The sequence below is a fragment of the Sinohyriopsis cumingii genome, chromosome 16 (genome assembly GCF_028554795.1).
Source record: "Sinohyriopsis cumingii isolate HCF-2022 chromosome 16, ASM2855479v2, whole genome shotgun sequence".
Lineage (NCBI taxonomy): Eukaryota > Metazoa > Mollusca > Bivalvia > Unionida > Unionidae > Sinohyriopsis > Sinohyriopsis cumingii.
In genome coordinates, this window is record NC_142976.1 from 19,032,035 (window position 1) to 19,051,041 (window position 19,007).

The following is a 19,007-nucleotide window of genomic DNA, read 5'->3' on the forward strand; positions in this document are numbered from 1 at the left end:
GCTATTTTTCAGCACACGATAGGCTATACATGGCGGCCAGTATTAATGGTGGAGGAAGAACCCAGGAAAACCCCGGAAAGAACCACTGACCCACGAGAAGCTACTGGCAAGCTTTCTCATATACCCACATTAGCCGAATTCGAGACTCGAACCCACGCAGACAGAGGTGAGATGGCAGTGATCCGTAATGGAGAGCGCTTTAGACCACTCAGCCACTCGGGGCCCCGCCTGGTTTTGAAGAAGGAAGTGAAAATGAGTGTGAAAAAATATTGATGACAGTAAAGTACAGTGTTTCACCAAATACAGATAACCAAAAATTTACATCCAATTACTAGCAAAACTATAAAAAATAAGGACAGTGCTTAGTATTTCAGGATATCACTGAGCTGGTCTGAAGGACCAGGTTTTCTTGTGGTGCTATGTAATTGAAGCAATACTGACCGACTAATGAGAGACATGTAGCTGCTCTTGCTAGAAAATTTGAGGAGTTAATTTTCAGAAAACTTGTTGTTGGTTTTAATGATGCTTTTAACTTGTTAACCCCTTGTGCTGCACTTACACACGAGGTTGTACCCTACTTCCAAGCTCAGTACCATCATTATCATTCATGATACACCAAAGTTGGTGGTATTAAAAAAAATTGGACTTAGTTTTGCAATGATACCAAGTATTATAGAATTTCTACTCACATTTCAAATTAGAGAATTTTTGAGACCCTGTTTTTTTCTGGCCAACTATTACCAGTTTTGGAACTGGAGTTTGTTATTGGATTTTTTAGCCCGAGATCCTTTAGTAGACTGGTCCAAAATGCACTTGCTCAGGTGAAAATTTGTACAAAGTAGGAAAAGTTTGAGATTCAGAATAAAATGTGGCCAGGACATGATAATCTTGGGCACAGTATGCCACAAAATAGGGAAATTTGTTGTTGAGTTTAATTATAGTGGCATGTGCACAATTGTGCATGTGTTACCTAAATAGGGAAAAAAGAAGTCCAATTTTTTGAGTGAAATAGCCAGTTGAAAATGTGTTTTATACACATGAGCATCTGGCTAAATGAATATCTCTTGGATGCATTCAGAAATAATCCCCAAAATGCATTGCCTACCCTTATTTCAGGCAAATATGAAAAGAATCTGCTGTTGTGAATGAGTTAACACACTGTTGGCTATATCATGCTGGGGAATTTGGAGCAAGTGCCTTTGCCAAGGCCATGCTGAGGCATCTGACCCAGGCTAGCCTGGTTGGGTTTTATTGAACCCACTACCCATCGATTACAAGTCTGATGCACTATGTGGGGCCCTGGGTAATTAATTGGTCCAAGACGCTCACCTTTACAATCACTCGTGATCATCTTATCCACATGAGTTTGAGTCTTGGTTCAACCAGTGTGGAAAGGTAAGCTTGTCAATAGCTTCTTGTGGATTGGTGGTTCTTGCTCGGGTCTTCATGAGTTCATTGACCACCATGTACATGTATGCAGTGGCATACTAACGGTAAATGGTACATGGAGCCAGTGGTATAAATGGTGGCCAAGGTGATGATTATGGCCCAAAGGGCCAGCATATGAGACCCAAAGGGCAGAAGCTTAAGGATGGTTCTTGGGGGTTAGGGAGAGCACTTGAACTTTCCCAGTGGGCCTGAGATGGATCCCTGGCCACCAACAATTTTCTTGCAACTTAATGTCTTTTTGGTGGCTTTAACCTGGCATCTAACTTGCATTATTTACACAGACAATTAAGCACCATTTAATGCATCTCCGTCATTTCCACATTAGGTCCATTAATTTCACCTGAAACGTATTACTGTTAAGCATGTACAGAAGCCATACATTTTATCAAAATTGATAATATAAATAATAAAACTTACTTTTTCATCAAAACAGTGCTCCTGAATTTTGCTGGTTTAAAACCAAAATAATATCTATATTGTTCTACAATAGTAACCGCACAAAAATGTGAATAGTTTTCACCAAATCCAAGCATTTTCTTTTATTAATAACGTACCACACAAATAAAGTTAACTCAAGAAAAACAAACCTTAGCAACAATCGCTGTAACACTGTAGTAGGCAATGACAAATCACTATCGAACACGAGGCAAAGCTGGAAATAAACGCATGATTCAAATGAAATCGCAACTGACAAAAATTCAAATGTCGATGATAAAGAAATCAGTGTTATTTGAAATTAAGAACATCTGCAGGCATTTATAAAAATAGAATCCCCCATACCTGTTCCCATAAATCTATAAGTGGTTGTCTGATAAGTTTTTAAGATAGAAATCTATTTTTAATGACTTATGCCCAGGCGATAGTATTGATCAATGTCTGGATCCCTCTCACTCTCAGTGATAAGAAAGGTTTACTGGGGTGTTGGGGGTGCAGATGGATATAGTAGCAGTTTGTTCATGAAGCACATAGTGGCAACAGAAATACGTTTACACATTCTTGTGCTTAGTGTAACTTGCAGAAAGGTTGATATTCAAGAGTAATTTTTTAAAATAAAAACACAATTTCTAAAGCCCCCTCTCCCCTTAGTATGCTATTGCATGTAGGGCCGATCATGTGATAAAAGTGGCATTAAACTCCTGAAATCTGACCATTACCAGCTGAGCTTCCACCCCTCCCTTCCCATGCATTTTACTGTTGTGTAAACTTTGCTTGGTAAGCGATCAAAGACACACTTGTTTCCTGATATTTCATCAACCCCATGATTGTATCTGTTCATATTTGGAATTAATTATTATAAAGCAGTGACTACGCTGCAACACACTTAACCTTTTGACTTTTGGTTGAAGGTCACATTTTACTGCGGTGCTCTGAGCATGGGATAATCGTGGAGGCCCAGGGTTTCTTGTTATTTTGGATATGCATTAACTTGATGCATATTGCTTTGCAAAGAAATTCTGGACTTAATAATAAAAATAATAATAATAAAAATAATAATAATAATAAAGACTTTATTTAGAGAAGGTAAGTCAATTAGAACTAATCAACCATGAGTCCTTTTTAGTGTTATGTATAATATATACAATATGATGTAATAAATCTGGCTTGACACGAAATAATTGATTCTAAAAATCAAAGTATCAAGCCTGGAATATTACCCAAATTACCTTACATTAGTTGAATATAACATATAAAAGATGACCTTGTACTAAAGAGAAATTATGTTTGGATTTTCGTTAGAAGCCAAAGTTAAGAATTAACCTATTTTAAAACATGTTTAATGTGAATAGACAAAGTAAGATTGTTATCTATGAAAACAGCAAGATTTATTTATCATGATACATAATTTAAATCAGCCCACCACAACTTGATATCACAGATACATGAATGTAACTGAAATTCAGCAAGCAAAAATATCCGAATTTAAGAGATCCCTATAGTTCTAATATTTTTGCATTGTTGAAAATAAAGCTACAGAACAGCAGTTGTAAGAATTTGAGTTGAAACAAAGATTCATGTTGGGTTTAGAGATTAGAAATTTTGGGTCTGCAGTGTTTACTCTTGTTTAATGTGCACAACATGTACCCATATCTGACATTTGAAAATTCACTGGCAAATCTGGACTAATGCTATTTATTCAGCATGTGATTTCCAGCAAACATTATATATCAGTGGTTCACAAGCCCTGGGTCATGAGGATGTTCTGGAGAGTCACTACAATTTTGTTTAGGGTGGCAAAACATATACAAATGTGGAAACAGGGTCGTGAGACTCCAAACAATTATGTTTTAGGGTAGACTATTATAAATGTACAATTTAGCATTATCAGTTGGTTATATTCTTACTTTTTTTGTGGGGGGGAATATTCTTACCATAGCTTTAAATGAAAACTATCAACCATGAGAAAATGAAAGCTTGTTTATTTTGAGCAGGTAAATGAAAGCTTTTTTCGTTTGAAACTGTGACTTTTAGAACAGATAGTTTATGCAGTGGAAATTCCAGTACAAATCAGCACCATCTTTGCAAGCCATTGTGGATAATATTCTGCAAGGGAACTGACTGGTATTAGCTTCTTGTTTGCATAAATGTTTATTAATGTAGCTGTCAAACTAGTAAAAGTTCAACACTGGAACAGTTTAACCCACAATGCCTTGCTGAAAATTAGTTGCAGAAAGGGCTTTTTTTAAATACAGGAATTGACATGTTTACTGCTATCTCCTACAAGTTATACTTCTGAAATTGAATTTTATTTACAGACTCAAAAAACAGCTCTGTCATGATTGTGGTTATAGTTTTTAATTTGGTGTAGCAATTCTTCCAAAATCTGGAAGGGTATGTACCTATTTGAAGGTGTTGAAATAGGCTTTAATTTGATACTTTTGCTGTTGTGCACATTGGAACCAATTTATTATTTTCACCTTGGAGTGAATTTTTAGTTGCACATGCTCTAAACAGCATACATCCTATAGTTAGTGATACTCTAATTAAAACATGCAACATTTTTTATCACAGGTGTTAATTTCTTACTATAATATACTATTTTCACAGGTGCTGTGGTTGAGCAGTGGCCATACTTGCAATTAATGAAGATGATGTCAAAAGAGGAAAACAAGACCAATCTCATTGTGAATTATCTGCCACAGACACTGACAGATGAGGAATTCCGATCCATTTTCTTGAGTATTGGGCCAATTAAGAATTCCAAGGTAGTGCGTGACAAGGTGACTGGAAATAGCTTTGGCTTTGGGTTTGTAGAGTATGAGTCTGATACTGATGCACTACGAGCTATTCAAACCCTTGATGGTCTGCCCCTACAAAATAAACGTCTAAAAGTGGCCATAGCAAAACCTGGTAGTGAAAACATCAAGGGGTGCAACATTTATGTTAGGAATCTCCCTAAACATTACACAGAGACGGAGTTGAATGAAATGTTTGGTAAATACGGCAAAATTGTCAATTCACGTGTGATGATTGATCTACAGACCAAAGAGTCAAAGACAGTAGGATTTGTCCTATATGATACAAAGGAAGAAGCTGACAGTGCCATTGCAGAACTTAATAATAAAGTCCCACCAAGCGGCACTTTACCTTTGCTGTTGAAATATGCCGATGATAGCAAGAAATTTCGACAACCTGGGCAAATACAGCAGCAACACCAGCAGCAACAGCCACCACCACAACAACAGCAGCCATTTTCCCAGGGATATGCTTCCTTTGGTGGACCCCGTTTTCCTAGTCCAGGTGGACCCATGAGGACTCCAGCTGGGAATCGGTTTCGTTTTAATCCCATGGGAGGCCCCACCAACAACCCTGGCCTTTTGAACTATAACCAGAACAGTTTTGTCCCAAATAACCTTGGCGTAAATGCACAGGGTTTAAAGCAAGAAAATAGTGGTAGCACCAATGTCATTTTTTGCTACAATATTGGTAATGATACCACAGAAAGGGAGTTGTGGACTCTCTTCAAGCCATATGGAACAGTCCTTAAGTGCAATGCTTTATGGGATGCCCAGAAAAATCAGTGTAAAGGCTATGGTTTTGTTACAATGGCAACATGGCAAGAAGCAGCTCATGCAATTCAGGAACTGAATGGGTACTACTTCAAAAACAGGCCTCTCAGTCTGTCATTTAAAACGTAGAATGCAAATGTGGTTGTAATTTTTGTTGTGGACTGCTTAGTTTCAGTTGTATAGCTCTCATAATGAGTCCCAAGATCAAATTCAAGATGGATTGTGACCAAATGTTCCTGTCCATGATATTGAGAATTTAAGAAAATTCCTATGAATAGACTATGGAATGGATGCAGATTGTATGTAGAAATGTGGTTTAAGCTAATCACTTGTCCAGATATTAATTGGAGTAGCAGAGATTAGTACATGGTATGAGTGGAATATACATGCAGCTTGTATATGGTATTGTTGACATTTGAGAATCCGGTCATTTGTAATTGGCAACTCCTTTTGAGATGGTGCAGTTCTAGAGCCCACCTTGGCAGAGGCATCTGTGCATATATCTATCCATTGATATATCCATGAAAACCCTAAATTAATGTCAGGGTTTTACTTTCTGTCAAAATAATAGGCTGGCTGGACAAGAAAGGAGCCTCATAAGTGTTATTTCCTTTTAAATAGAGAGATTGACTGACTAAAGCAGACTAATTTCATGCATAACTACAATCATACACGCTTAGTTTTAAAACCTATTGCGTGGTTATTAATCATAGTAATATATTTTTTAAAAAATTAAAAATGAACTAAAATTAGTTACAAAATCTGATCCATTGGCCCTTCAAACCAATGTTATATGTCTAGAGATGCAACTCATAATTAGGCCAATGATTAGACCATCAAGTGCTGGTCTCTCGATATCGTTCTACTGGTGTCAATTTGAAACAGCAGTAGAACGTATTCTTTTTTTAAAGAAATATTTTCTCAGATGTTTTAAAAATTATTATAAATTTTCAAGTGACATGTAAAGAAAAAACAATGTTGAAATATATTATACAAATTAGAGTATTAATGTTTATGAAAGTAAAAATGACCATGAACAACAATACCTCTGCAGTTATGTTCTCCCATCTGATCTTTTGTAAAGTAGCATCGTTTCAACCCTCCAAAGTAGCCATGGTACTTCAGTTGGTAGAATCTAATCTAAGGGCTGCATGTGTGATACCTTCTGTGTCACCTGCCTCACCTGTCCTTGGGGAAAGGCACATGAATGACATGATGTGACTATTAATCTCTTAAAAAAAGATGGGAAACCCCACAATCCACCCACCCTTCAAGCTCTTAGTATTCTCGATACTTTGATAGTACAATGATGATAAAAGCCTCGTTATACACAGTAGTTTTAACCTTGAAAATACCCAGTTCAGAATTTTTTGTTTGTTTATAGCAGACCCTAGTATGACTTTACCTTACCTTGTACAGTAGATGCACCTATAGATTTAACTTCATCTTTTGGCTTACTGAGGGATCACCATTGTATGGTGTTCTTTATGTAAATGTTATCCACTTAAAACAAATTGGGTCATAGTTTACCATAATTTAATGCATTTATATGTTCAGTAGGTCCATCCCAGCAATTCATCAAATAGCTCTGTTGAATTTAGGACAAATGGTTCAGAGAATGCATCTTTGATACTTATTGCTCACAATTTGTGTGAAAACATTTTTATATATACCTGCCTACGGTGGATCTTGTATTAGACCATAATGTCTGTAAGTCTGTTGGTTACTTTGGTTTCTGCATAACTCCTTGAATTGCTCACCTGATCTGCATTTATGAAACATTTACATTGGCTTACATTTGGAGTTGTTCGCTGTACTTTTTGTTGAGTACAAATAAACCTTAGGCTTTAAAACTGAGGGAGGCTAATTTTATACATTATAGATCAAAATGTAATCATGGAGTGTGTATTCTTAATTTCCAGCTGAAACTACTTGATAACAGTAGTGAATGCTCAGAATTTTCTCATAAATCAATATTTTTGGGGAGTAGTTTACTGTATAGACTTTTCCATAACAGTATTTCTTTTTCAAGTTCATTAGAATTAGGAGTATTACTTGATTGTCGTAGTTTCTGCCTTCATTGTTAGAATGCAGACTTCAAATGTATTACGAGTGCCATTTGTGTCATGTTATTTTTTTCTGATAAATATTGTTTTTCTCAGTATTGACTGTGTAGCAAGTTTTTATGTTATTATTTCTGTTAAATATCAGTTTTCTCCGAACTAACTGTTTGGCAACTGTTTTGTATGTAGTTTTTGTGACAAAAGCTGCAAGCAGTTCAGTGCTAGTTTTACAGTAAAAGTCACACAGGTCATGTAGGCATTCAACACTTTCAGTAATTGGTGTCATTTTTTTAGAATATGATTCTGCATATGTTTAAGTGGCAAGTATTCACTTCATATGGATTTGTATACATCCACATTCCTTTGGAAAGTCATTAGTTAGATGCCCCAAGAAGTTCATATGGCAAAATCAATGTTAAAGTATGTAGACATTTTTGGACGAAATGAACCTAAAGGTGTGATCTAGTACAATCCAGATTGAATGTCACATGCTGTGACGTCACAACAAAAGCTATGCATATTGATAAACAACTTCATACCTGTATTGTGACGCTTCCACTTGACATGCTCATTTCTTGACCAAAGTTTAGTACATCTCCACCTTTGTACACGACCATAGAGATCCATAATTTTTGTCTTGAAGTTTCTTAAGGTGGAGAGCATTCAATAATCAGGATTGAATAAACTTTGGTCAAAGAAAATTGGTATTAAATTTTAAAAGAACCATTTATATTTAATTTAAAAGGAGTAAATGTGCATACATGTCCCATTTGACTTTTATTATTGTGAGATCTATTTTTATAGTATAATGAAGTTTACAGCCTTTATTACGTCTAATTTAACTTGGGAATCATGCATATTCCACTTCAAGCCAAAATAGTTTTGTTACACTAATAAATTTGTGTTTGCTGTGAAAGTTTTATTGTTCATGTTTTTTTTAGAATGATTTTCTTGAGGCTAGCACATTTAATCCAACAAGTGTTAAAATTTCCAAAAATGTATGCATGTTGTAATGCCATTTGAATCTATGAGTGGTAAACATGGACAAAGTGTGTGCTTTTATTTCTGTGTAATAATGTTTATCTTGAAAAAGCAAATTTAAATATCATATGATAGTTTGCTTGTGTGAATATCAAGCCATGTTACGTGTTTACATTCATTTGTCTTCATAGCTGACTGCATAAAATGTCTTGTTTTTATTAGTTTTGTATCCAGAATGTAAGTTGTAGTTAATGTTTTGAATCAAATGCAATTTTTGATCCCTTTCATCATTTGAACAACATCCATAATAAAAATGTTGAAATTCAGGTTTTTAGATCTTAAATTTTTCAGGCTTTCCCTACATCCCACCTCATTTTGTATTAATAAATCAAAAAGCAGGAGACATAGTACCTTGCATTTCCATCCACCTGTCCATCCAGCACACTTTAGTTTTTACTTCACAACTTGAAAGCTGTTCGAGATTAAGGGTTTAATTTTAGTTTCACCATTAGGTGTGTCACATACCTCCTTTGGGTTCCTATATTCAGTGCCAAGAATACTGGTCAATATTTCAAGTTTTCCTTAAACTTTCAGTTATGCTTTAGAACTTTAAAACCATTTTTGTTTAAGGAATGAAGGCCATAATCATAATTCAGTATTTCTAGTTTAACATTATCATTAGCGGGTTTGTTGTATAAAACTTAGGTCAGGGTCATGGGTCAGCATTTTAAATTTCCTTTCATGGTTTCTTTTCCATTTTAGAGTCATTTCCAAGTTAAAGGATACAACATGCTGTATTTGATGTGTAGTACATTGGGAGTGAATGCTTAAGGGAACACGTTAATGTGTTAGGTTTCAATCACCTTCAGAAGCCAAGGTTCCGATATGATAATCCTATCTATATCTTGGCAGATAGAACATATATATTGTTGCTATGTCTTAGTGACATTTATTGGATTTCATGCATTTCCTGTCTTAGTATTAATGCCATTTTAATAGCACAGTCCATTGTATATCAACCAAACGTGGTGGGGGCAACTGACCTAAAAGGGATACTTTGGAAGTTTAACATCAAGAGCATGACTTTGTACCAGTGGGAAGCTGTTACAGGTGTATTTGAGTGAAAGGTATTTGTGTAAACATGGACCAGCACTGGAAAATTGCTTATTTATCAGTCCACTCAAGTTGTATTCTCCCCTTGTCTCGATCATGTTAAGATTTGAATCATTATTTTGATTGGATGCAGTGGCTTGCCATCACGTCCAATGAAATTCATCGATCCAAAGCACAGAAATCTCTGCTTGATATACCAAGGTGTAGATAGACTTATCACACTGGAACCTTGGTTAGTGAAGATGGTTTTCAGAAGCATTTCCTTTCTGCTCAATAATGAGTTATGATAATGAAATTTTGTAAATTTGTATAATTTCACAAATATATTTCTTTCAGTACACAATTGGGGTCCTGGTTATAGGTATATACATACATTTCATGATGTCTTTGTATCTGCTTCATATCTTACAAGCTGTTTGATATTCTTGGAGAGTGGCAGAGTGGTCTAAAATGGTCTCCATTACGGATCACTGCCATCTCACCTCTGTCCGACCCGGTTCAAGTCTCAGATTCAGCCAATGTGGGTATGTGAGAAAGCTTGCCAGTAGCTTCTCATGGGTTGGTGGTTATTTCCAGGGTTTTCCCAGGTTCTTCCTCTGCTGTTAATACTGGCCACCGTGTGCTGAAAATGGCGTTAAACCCCACAACAACAACAACCTCACCATATTAGGCTGGGAAGAAAAATTCATTGTTTTTGGGGTTGTTTAACCTTTTGTTCAAAAGTAGAATCAATATTTTCTATTCTAATCATTTACACATTTGAATAAAGTACATTTCTTCTGATTCTATTAATAGGCTTAAATTTACAGTGATCCATCTTGTTTGCTAATACATCTACTAGAGGTGCCAACCATGCTGAATGTTATAGAAATATTAGTTCCTTTTTGCATTTCAAATTGTACAGAGGAAATTAGTTGAGGACAAAAGTATGATGGAGTGGTACTTTTTAGAGGAAACAAGATGCCCAGGCATATATAGATCACATAATGTAACAATTGATCATTTAACATTGATGATTGATGTTTTATTGCAAGAACACAACTGATTTAACAAATCTTTATATCCAGTTGATTTTACATATTTTAACAAATCTTTATATCCAGTTGATTTTACATATTTTACTATATCCTGATATGGAATACTTTATAAATGCATAATATACATAGTCCCATGCAATTATTTGAACTGGTGTAAGCTCTTCATCTTCCAAACCAATTTACAAAGTTTTAAAGAACTCGGATGATTAATAGTCTCAAGATCTAGCGAGGTAATAAAACGCAGGTAAGCAGATGCAAGATACCTCATCAATGTACATGTCTAAGATAATAATAGTAATAGATGCATTTAACAAGGCATAGCAAAATCTGATTGGAATTCAGATTATAGAGTGGCAAAAAGATAAGCCAGCAGGGATGCAGAAATGTATTGTCTGTGGACAAGTGGACTTTGGCCTATAACCTGAAAGGACAGTAGTTCCTGTTTTGTTGATGTGATATTTACACAAGTGCCATTCATACTTACCAGCGAGTAACATAAGGGTGCTTATTACACGGTGTACCTTTAAATATTTCTCGTTGGTTGGTGGTTACTTATAGGGTTTTCCCTGGGTCTTCCTCCACCATTAAAACTGGCTGCGATGTATAGCCTATCTTGTGCTGAAAAATGGCATTAAACCCTACAACAAACAACAATAACATTAACCCTTAAATTTATGAATTAGGACTGAAACCTGCCACAGCATATAACAAGTGGACACAGTAATGGTTTAGGCAGTATCTTTTGATGGTTACATCAGAATGAATTTCAATTGCTGGAGGATAGGGCTTTCCCCAAGGAATATGTTTTTGAACCAATCGCTGGTCTCCTTGAAACCATTAAGTGTGACTACAATGAATTTTCCTGGGAATGCATCTGGATGTTTTTTTTTATAAAGCTAGGGCCAAATGGTTAAAGGCTAAGTGAAAATGGTAATTCAAAGATTCTTAGCAGCAGGAATTTCCTTGGTACAAAGTCAACGAACAGTTGCATCTTGTATAATATTTGTGATACCCATCAATTGCAAACAAAACCAGTGAATTGTTTATAGGACAGGTTATTCCAAGGAAAGACACTGTCAACACACCAAGAAAGTGCAAATCACAATACAGGCCAGTTAAAATTTGATGACAAATCTGAGCAAATATTTTTCAATTTCTGTGTGATGTTGAAATAAATAATGGAGTTGGAACTGACCACATAAACAGAACTGCATGCAACAGTGTATCTAATGTCCAACTGAAAATGTTGAGGATAAAATATCTAGAGCTACATTCGTATTCATCCTTTCAGATGCTAGTACTGATTCAGCAGGGGCCCCAAGTGGTCTAAAGTGCTCTCCGTTACGGATCATTGCCATCTCACCTCTGTCTGCGTGGGTTCGAGTCTTGGATTCAGCCAATGTGGGTATGTGAGAAAGCTTGCCAGTAGCTTCTCGTGGGTCGGTGGTTCTTTCCGAGGTTAAACCCTACAACAACAACTGATTCAGCAGTTATGGTTATAGGCCAAAAAATATATGATTGAAATTTTTTTAGACCTTGACTACTTAAATCCCAAAATAAGACTAGTTGAAATATCCAGTATATTTTAACTGTCACATATCCATACTGCATGCATTTAAATGATGAAGCTTAATGAAAGCAAACATTTTAACAGTCCTATCCTTCTCTATTCTTTTTAACTATGAAAATACAGACACTTAAACTTCTTAATTTACTTGTCTGTAGACATAATTTTGATTTCTGCACCCCTGGGACAGTCAAATGAAAGATTGCATCAGTAGGTGTAGATCTCGAAATAATCAAATTCATCAGACATCTTGAGTTTGTGTTTACTGGTAATCAAAATCTGATCAGAAGCAGTGTTGCTAGAATGCGGCTGGCTCTCTGTATTTGATACAAGGTCACATTGTTAATTTGCATGTTCACTTGTAATCTTACTTGACCAAAATTCTGATGACACGCCGTTTTACCATAAAAAATGCAGTCCTCGGAGCTGTAAAATAACAAACATTCAGAGGCAAGCTCATCTCAATGTGCACAAATCTTATTCATAATACAAATCATCAAATGTCTTGATATTGGCCTGTTTACCAAGTTTGATCAAAACTAAATTGGAAGTGATAAGCTCCATTAATCATGTGCATGGTCATGTTATTAAGATGTCTGAAGCAAATTCACCTCGATAATATGCATGGATCTTACTCATAATTGTTCACATTTAAGGCTATTTGCCAAGTTTTATATAAATTTTTTTAGTATAGTAGCAAGTTCAATCACATCATAAATACTAGTATGCATGGATCAAGGGGATTACTGTACTCGTTAGAGATCAGAATGATATAAACCAGTAATTAAGGCTTGATTATTATTACGTTTGTAAAAAAAATACTTCCTGTAAGGTTACAAGCTTAATCGAATACCAGATTATCATATGATGAAAATCTTGTCAGAAATTTGGCCTTGAAAGTGCTAACAAAATCAGCCAATAAGATGCAAGATAACCTCACTAATGTGTTATTCGTTATCAATATCGCCAAGGATCCTAATAATATAAGCATGATCCAAAATGAATAAAAAATCTGGCCTTCAGAGTGGTAACAAGCTCACTCAATCAGATGCAAGATAATTTAAGCCAATCATTTAATTTAATTCACATGCTTATAATTTGCAAGTTTAGCCAATCAACTGTCATTTCATCCAGTTCATATAATTCACATGCCTATATGTTGCAGGTTATCAAAGCTGTTCATTTTATACAGCATTGGATTAAAGTAAGTTCAGACAAATAGCCACAAGCTCTCCTCTGCACTGCCAGAAAACCCGAAGATAATGTTTCAAAAGAATACACCTGAATCGTTTAGTTGTCTGATGAAAACAGACATCTCCCTTTTCCTGTTCAGTACATGCGCAATGCAGTGACTTCATGACATACAGGGTTGAAAGGTCCACTAGGATTGACTTGACACCATCAGATATCAATATTATATACTATCATACAGCACACGAAACCAGCTTGATGGTCACTTTGACAGGTTAAATATTGTGAATAAAAACAAAAATGGAAAAAAATCTGGACTCAAATTCATAAAACTTCAAGACAAACACATTAAGTATCTGAAAACCTGGAATAAAACTTCTCCAAAGTGCATCCAAGATAAAAGCATGGAGTTCACAACAAAACTGTTATCACACAGGAGAATATCAATAGCTTCAAGTTGTCTTTATCCCATTTAACCTGAATGGTTCTTAAAATGTGATACGGACTGCCTGGTCTGTTTCTGTGATATGTTGGGAGTCCTATATTGCTAAACTGAGATCCTTCTAAAGGACTGATACTCGTTTGGTATAATACAATAAATACTGCATGGTATTAAACATGGAGGTTTATTGACCAACATCTCATCCTCAAAACAGTTGTTCTTAAAATATTGACTGCCTGACCTGTTTCTGTATGTGTGCTGAGTTCTATATTGCTAAGCAAAAGGAGTGATACTCATTTAGTATAATAAATACTGCATGGTGCTTCTGGCCTGCATGGCGATTTATTGACTAGTCTCCAAACACCCCACCTGTAAAAGACCAATGATCCCTTGAGCCATTTACTTTGGGTGACTGGCGTGTCCAAAAATCAGCTGTAACACCTTAAGCAGCATATCTGTTATTCAAATAATAGTGCAGGACGTAGGTCCAAATTCAGATGTACATGTGCAAACTAGAGTTAGTGGAAGCTTACAATATAAACTCCTGTCTGTGGCATAAGCAAGTATCATTACAAGCATTTACTATGTATTTGAATGTACAGGTGAAACCCATTATAATGTGATGCTCGGGGTCCAAATAATAACATCATGATATAAGCGGAATCGTGTTAACAAATTTTTCGAAAAACGTCCCTATAGAAAATGTGCATTAAAATTTCAGTGTCATCAGTTTTAATCATGTAATCTGCTGGGGATACAATTGGTTTTTCTGAGTATGTATTTAGGATGTTAAAGAGAAGTCACCTTAAATTTAAAAAAATGGGTGCCATGCTGCCATCGTGTTATAAGCAGTCGTATTTTACCTGTATTGAGTGTAAATGTTCTTGTATAATATTATTAGTTAACAACCAAAGGAAGAAAGGTCCTAGCAACCCAACTTTGTTCAAGACACAGCTTTACAAAATCCACAAATCCACACAAAAATGTACATTTTTGGTGGCAATGGGTTAAACAGATGTTGCAATCAGAGCATAGACATCCTGGAACAAGGTCACAGTGACAGTTTTGATGAGAAATACCTTAATTCTATTAATAAGAAATCTTTGTGCAAGTTTGGTAGGAACATGTTAAAATGCATTTGAAAAAACACCCCAAGCACAACTGTTATCCATTTTTATTAAATCTGGAACAGCTAATCAACAGGATCTCCTTTTTTGGTGCATGACTCGTGCTACTCCCAAGGAACAGTCTTGTTTGGTAATAAATGTATATGATGCTGTGATCATAAGATGCACCTCTGCTGTACATTTGGTGGCAGCAGGTGAAAAGGCTGAAGCAAACACAATTTTTAAATGATAAATCCTGGAAAGCAGGGCACAAGCAATCATGTTTTGATGCAAAACCCAGGTTGCACTTGATGTCACGAGTTACAACCTGGAAGGAAGGTCAAAATGCTTCATAAAATCATTTTCAAGCAGACACTCTCTTGCCTTGTACATTTTATAAACCAACTCCTTTTGCTTGTTTAACTCCAAAATCAAAACCAAATCAGTGAGTTCAAAATAAGTCAATTTTCTTCTTTTAACTGCTGAAACCTATCTGATGTTCTTCATCGTAACAAGATTTTCAAATTAAACAGACTGGTTATCAGACTGGTGCCATTTTCATTTAGTACCAAACTGACACCACAATAAGTCTTCTGGGTGGAAACACAATCTTGTTGACTCTTCGTTCCTTTTGGAGTAACGATAAAAAGATTTTCTAGATGGGTGTCATATCAGATAGACTAGCACCATTTCCATTCCACTAGATGTCATATGAAGACCTTTGATGAAAGCACAATACTAACATGGCCACAATCTATAATAATTAGCAATAATAAGATTTTCAAGAAGGCCATTGTGGAAGCCATATCTGAAGTCAGGTTGGCATCACTTTCACCTAACTAGTCATTACAAAAAGCCTTTCAGCAACACCCCATTCTGATATAACCCTTCAATAAAAGTAGTGACAAGATTTTCAAGATAGCAGCCATATTTGCGGCCCCGAGTGGTCTAAAGCGATCTCTGTTACGGATCACTGCCATCTCACCTCTGTCTGCGGCGGTTCGAGTCTCGGATTCAGCCAATGTGGGTATGTGAGAAAGCTTGCCAGTAGCTTCTCGTGGGTCGGTGGTTCTTTCTCTACCATTAATACTGGCCACCATGTATAGCCTATCGTGTGCTGAAAAATGGCGTTAAACCCTACACAGCAGCCATATTTTATGTTTCAACAATACCATTTTCATTTATAAAAAATTAGACATTACAAGTCATTTGGTACACGAGAAGGAATAGTGATAATGAGAACTGAGCAATTAATTCATTCCTATTTTGAGAAAGAATAGTGATAACAAGAACTGAACAATTCATTCTTATTTCATATGCTCGTTTTAATATCAGTCTGCAGATGTGTTTAATGTTAAGATAACATTTTGAAAGTAGACATTTGGATTATTCATTGGAACTAGACAGTGCTCACTGGACTAAAGTATTATCCTGGGACTAATGTCAATTTATTCAAAGGAGTTCTGGTTAATGCCATTGTGATACATCAGTAGTGTTAACAGACCAGTACATTCAAGAATTTATCTCTAACATTAGATTATTCAGGACGTGTGATAGAACTTTTAGAATTATTTTGTATTTAATTCATAATACTAGTTCCTTAACTTTCATAATTAAATTTTTTGTTAACTTTTACAAAACTTGATGGTTTTGCTTTTCATTACTTAGTTTATGACCATCAAGTTTTAACAATCTGGAAAGCTAAACAAGAATCCCTGAAAGGGACAGACGTTCTACTGGCCAAATATCCAAGACTTCAAGATATGACGTCTTCATTTTAGCTGCAGAGTATTCAAACCATCTCAACATTGTGATGTTCAAATTAGCCACAGTGGTGGCCATACTGGATGTCAACTATGGATAACTTCATTTAGAACAAATGCCAGTTGTGGCAAGATTTACAGGATGGCTGCCACATTGGATGTCAGAAGTCATTTCACATAAATCAAGTATCGATGTGACCATGCATCGAGGAATAGGGATAGCAAGATTTTGAAAATAGCCACCACAGTCCTATATTTGAAGTCAAGATTTTCACCCATCTTTTAGAACCATCAAGACACCATAACAAGTCCTTTGGTGAAAACTCCATATTCACAGGACTTTCATTTCTGGAGTAGTGATAAGACTTTCAAGATTGCTGCTGTGGTGGCCATTTTGGATATCAGACTTCATTCAAGACCAATTGGACACAATTACAATTCTGGTGAAAACTCGTGCTGATATGTCTTCTCATTCAGGAGTAGCAAGAAAAGAATTTAAAAATGATTCATTTAGACCCAAACAGACTTCCAAAGCTTTTTTTATATAGTGAAAACACCATTTTGATATCAATTCAGTAGAAGGAGCAAGATTTTCAAGCTGGTCACATGCAACCACATTTTATGTCTTATGTGCCACCATTTTCATTTATGACCAACTATACTTCATAAGAAGCCTTCTGGTTAAAATGCTACATCAATATGTCTTTTCATTCAGGAGCAGCAAAATTTTCAAGATGACATTTTGTTGCCATAATGGACATCAGATTGGCCATTTTCATTTGTGACCAACTTGACATCATACAAGTCTTTCAGCACACAAAAACCCCATGTCAATCAGATCCTCCATTCAGGAGGAGTAGGGACATGCTGAACAAGATTTTAAAGATGGCTGGACATCAGATGAATTTTTTTTAGCACATGATAGGCTAAAAACAGCATCAAGTATACTTGGTGGATTAAAAACCTGGGGTAAACTAATGACCCAAAGGAAGCAACTGTCAAGTTTTCTCACATAGCAACTAGATTATCTCAAGAAATCGTTTAGTGAAGATCCCATATTGATATGTCAAGATGGACACTTTCATTTAGAACCAACTAGATCATGAAATGAATGTGTGTGTGTGTGTGTGCATAGTTTCATGGCAGCTCTCCAAGTAGTTTAGGAGTAACAATAACAAACTTGTGCTAATGGATGGATAGCTGAATGACAAGTAACCAACAGATCTGGAACCTGAAGAAAAATAACTCAGGAAGGCAAACCCTTTCAAATAAAGACAAACGTATAGTCCTACAAGACAAATGATGAAAGGAAAAGATTTTAATATTCTTTATTAATGTAGGAGATAGATGGGGCAATGGAAAAAAAAACGAGCAAACATTTGGTATATTAAAACCAGATTTTAAAGTCAGCTTTGCTCTATTGATAAACCATCATAAAGCTTTTGAATCGAGTTCAGAAAGATTCCATTCAACTTGGTGGAAGTTGATACACTGAACAGGAATTTATTCCACTATCAATGGTACATTGGCACTCTGGTCCAGGTAAACCCTTTATGAGATATGCAAATCACACAGGTCATGTACACATTCACGACTATTTCAGTAATGGGTGTCATTTTTTAGAATCTGATTCTACATACCTTTAAGTTGTAAGTATTCACTTCAATTGGATTTGTATAAATCTATATTCCCTTGGAAGGTCACAATATTAAATGCCCCAAGAGGTGCTACAGCAAAATCAATGGTTAAGTATGAAGATAGTTTTAGACGAAATGAACCTAAAGGTGTGATACAGTACAATCGAAATTGAATGTAGAGCGCCGTTATGTCACAATGTAAGCTACACATATTGATAAAGTCGTACTACCCTCGATTGTCAAGATTCCACTGGATGCGCGGTTATTTTGACCCAAGTTTAGTACACTGCCACCATTGTAAAAGTTCTTAGTGATAGATAATTTTCGTTGTGTAGTTTCTTGCTGACAGTTATGACCCACAACAACTTGCCCAAGAACAACTTTTTTCCAATTCTTTACGTAAATCATATTTCTGTACAGCTGGGATGTTAACAAGTTTTGCAAGGTTTTCAGTGCTGGGAAATGATGCAATTTGTTTTGTTTACATGGTCCCCTGTGTAGAATAAAGATTTTAGCATCACTGTAATTTCTGCAGTACAGAATTGCTGTAATTTCTGCAGTATCACCGAATCCTTTATCTGGTTAACTGGCTCAAGATGGAGCAATGGGATGTTACATTGCAACCTTCCCTCCAGCTTTCAAGCTGGCTAT

At 35.9% G+C, this 19,007-nt stretch overlaps 1 pseudogene across 3 annotated transcripts in view; it reads left to right on the forward strand.

The window, feature by feature from the left end:
• LOC149780020 (ELAV-like protein 1 pseudogene) overlaps positions 1–8,826 on the forward strand; it is a 34,967-nt pseudogene extending 26,141 nt beyond the window's left edge. For all 3 annotated transcript variants that reach the window (XR_016414981.1, XR_016414980.1, XR_016414978.1), the window contains one exon: positions 4,495–8,826. The product of XR_016414981.1 is annotated as an ELAV-like protein 1 pseudogene, transcript variant X3 (transcript). The remainder of the gene's footprint in view (positions 1–4,494) is intronic.
• The last annotated feature ends 10,181 nt before the right edge of the window (positions 8,827–19,007 follow it).